Source organism: Triticum aestivum, chromosome 3B, assembly GCF_018294505.1.
Source record: "Triticum aestivum cultivar Chinese Spring chromosome 3B, IWGSC CS RefSeq v2.1, whole genome shotgun sequence".
Lineage (NCBI taxonomy): Eukaryota > Viridiplantae > Streptophyta > Magnoliopsida > Poales > Poaceae > Triticum > Triticum aestivum.
Genome location: NC_057801.1, coordinates 753,489,203 through 753,492,201, shown reverse-complemented (window position 1 = coordinate 753,492,201; position 2,999 = coordinate 753,489,203).

The following is a 2,999-nucleotide window of genomic DNA, read 5'->3' as shown; positions in this document are numbered from 1 at the left end:
AGCCGGCGAAACGGGCGCCAAATAGGATTTGGACGCTCGCTCTATCTTTGCCAGCCCGTTACATTCGGCGATTGACCATTTGACCTTTCACCACTAACTATTTTACCCCAATTGACCGTTGTTTTCAAAATTTTGGAAAAACTTCTCAAATACAGAAAGAAGTTCATAGGTTGATTTTTTTCACAAAATACAAATGAAGTTCACAAATTTGAAAAATGTTCGTGAATACAAAAACAATTCACGAATTTTAAAAATGTTTGAAAATACGAAATTGTTCATAAACTTTAAAAATGTATTTTAACACGAAAACGTTCGTGGATATTGAAAGAAGTTCACGAATATGAAAAGTTCACATATTTGAAAAAACGAATCAAAAATATGAAAAAAAGTTCATTAATTGGAAAAATAATTCACGAATCAAGGTAAGTTCATGAATTTTAAAATGAAAAGTTAATGAATTTGAAAAGATCATGAATTTGAAAAAGTTCACAAGTTTGAATAAAAGTTCACAAATTAGGACAATAATTGCGAATTAAAGACAGGAAATATTGATTAAAACAGAAAAGTTCACGAATCTGTTTTATTTATTGTGCATTTTATGTTTGTCTTAAATCAAACTATGTAAACTTTTGACCATAGTTATGGGAAAATATTAACATCTACAACGTCAAATTGATACCATTACATTCATTATTAAATATATTTTTATATCATAAATAATATTTTTAAGTAGTATATCATATATAATTGATATTGTAAATATTTATATTGTTTTTTATAAAAGTAGTGTGCGGACTAAATACAAAAAAGTGAGTATTTGAAGCCCGTTAGCAATGACTGAATTTTTTTAAGCCCGTTAGCAGTGACTGGTTAGCAAGAACATTGTTTTCTTGTAATTGGATCCTTACCGGTCCCACATATATTATTCTAAAAACAACAATCCAAACCATTAGTTGACTTATTTCGCCAACAAAAATATATACATGAGCTAACTTCCGCTTGAGTAGTGGACTAGCACCCAATGACACCCTGTCGTGCATCACAGCAACAATCAGTCTGGCACGAGCCACCAGGGATTAAGAGTAAAATTATCCACACCGCAAAAAAAAGTATAAGAGTAAAATTATCCAACAAAACGAAATACAATGACAGGTTGTTTTAGGGAAACAGACAAAACGAATCAATCGGTGACATCAGAACTTCTGCACAACTTTATGGCATCTATGGAGGACCCTTGACCCCGCATATCAGCGACACTATGATGTCCTCCCTCTGTCCGGAAATACTTCTCATCAAAATGAATAAAAGGGGATGTATCTAGATGTATTTTAGTTCTAGATATATCTTTTTTGTCCATTTTGATGACAAGCAACGCCATGGTGTCGAGCTTCATCGAGGAGCTGTTGGTTGTTGTTGCCCGCAGATCTGGAGATCCGGCGAGGTTTAGTGCTCCTTGCGCGGTCGACAGGGGCGATGACGATGGCCGTGTGATGTGGTGATCACATCCTTGGGCCCTGTTGTCGTCATATGACGTTCCATACAATGGCGATGTGGGGCTGCTAAGGTACGTGGAACCTCAAATCTATTGGATTTTGCCGGCGGCAATGTCTCGACGTGGTCGAGACGTCTTAAGCAGGCACATGTAATGTTGTTCTATTGGTTAATCCTCTCTCGGACCGTTACTCCTTTTGGATCGAAGGCGCAGACTTCCCGCCCGTCATCAATTTGTGACAGTGGCAAATCTACTACGGGGGCTTTAACAGGCTCAAGCGCTCCCCTCCAGCTTTGCAAAATTAGTTTTGCCACTTGTCTAAAGGCCCAACACAACAATTTGTCAATCCAGCTCAACATACATTCTCGTGACATAGACAACCCAGCCCACCCTCCATTTTCTTTGTAGATTCACCACTGATCTGTGCGCATGCCCAAGGGTACTTGCTGGCCAGGGGGGAGCGGTGGCGACGGCGGGGCGGTGAATTGGTCCCAGGTACCTGTTTGTAATTTTGTATCTTTTTGAGGTGTGTGTTGTACCGCTGTTTAAACTCAACATATGCGTGTTTGTATGAGTGCTTGCATGTCTTTAAAAAAATCAACGTATGTATGAGGTCCTCTTCATCGCGGAAAAGAAAAACCTCTGCGAGGCACGCAGGAGGAAATCAAATCATAGCGCGTAAGACGTCTACTCTACTCGAGCGGTGCCCGGCGCGGCGAGCCACACCATGCAGCAGATGCAGGGCCCCAACCAAAGCCGAACGAATCCCTCCTTCCTTCCGTGTGCAGTAGTACTGCAGCGCAATGCGCGGAAAGCTACGGCGACGGAGCAGCCGCGTCGTGCCCGCGTCGAGAGGGAGGCCTTCTCTTTCTCTCTTTCCGGTCACACGCACTCACTTTTCCTTAGCCTGCAAGTGCAACTGCACAGGAAAGAGGAAACAGAAGGGAATACGAATCCTGACCTGCCGCCGCCCCACCCACACGGGCGCCGGTCACCCCGTCAACGCGCGTGCGTAGGGTCCACTTTTTTGGGAGAGACGATGGCGTACCCAAGGACGTCGTATCCGTTGAGCGGAGCCCCGCCCACGAGGCCGACGCGTGGGCCCCGCCCCACTAACCTGAACAGTACGACAATTTCAATTCATTCACCCTCAACTGTGGGGACGGGCCGAAGATTCGTGACGCAACTGCCGCCGCCTAGAACACGCCCCTCGATGACACGTGGGCTCCACCGCACTCCGGGGACCACGCGTCATGCATGCCGCGCGCCCCCCGTGTCGCGAACGAACCACCTGAGAACGACGCGCATTCGCCATGGACCTACGGAAACCACACCGCACTCACTGACATGCGGGTTCGCGACCCGTCCTGCCCCACGCATCAGCCTTAGAGGCCAAGTATCCGCGTGGGAGAAGCACCCCCGCAACCTCCTCCGCTCCCTCCCCGCCATATAATACGCGCAGCCCTCTGCCCTCCCAACGATCCCGTCACCAAGTCTTCGGATACAT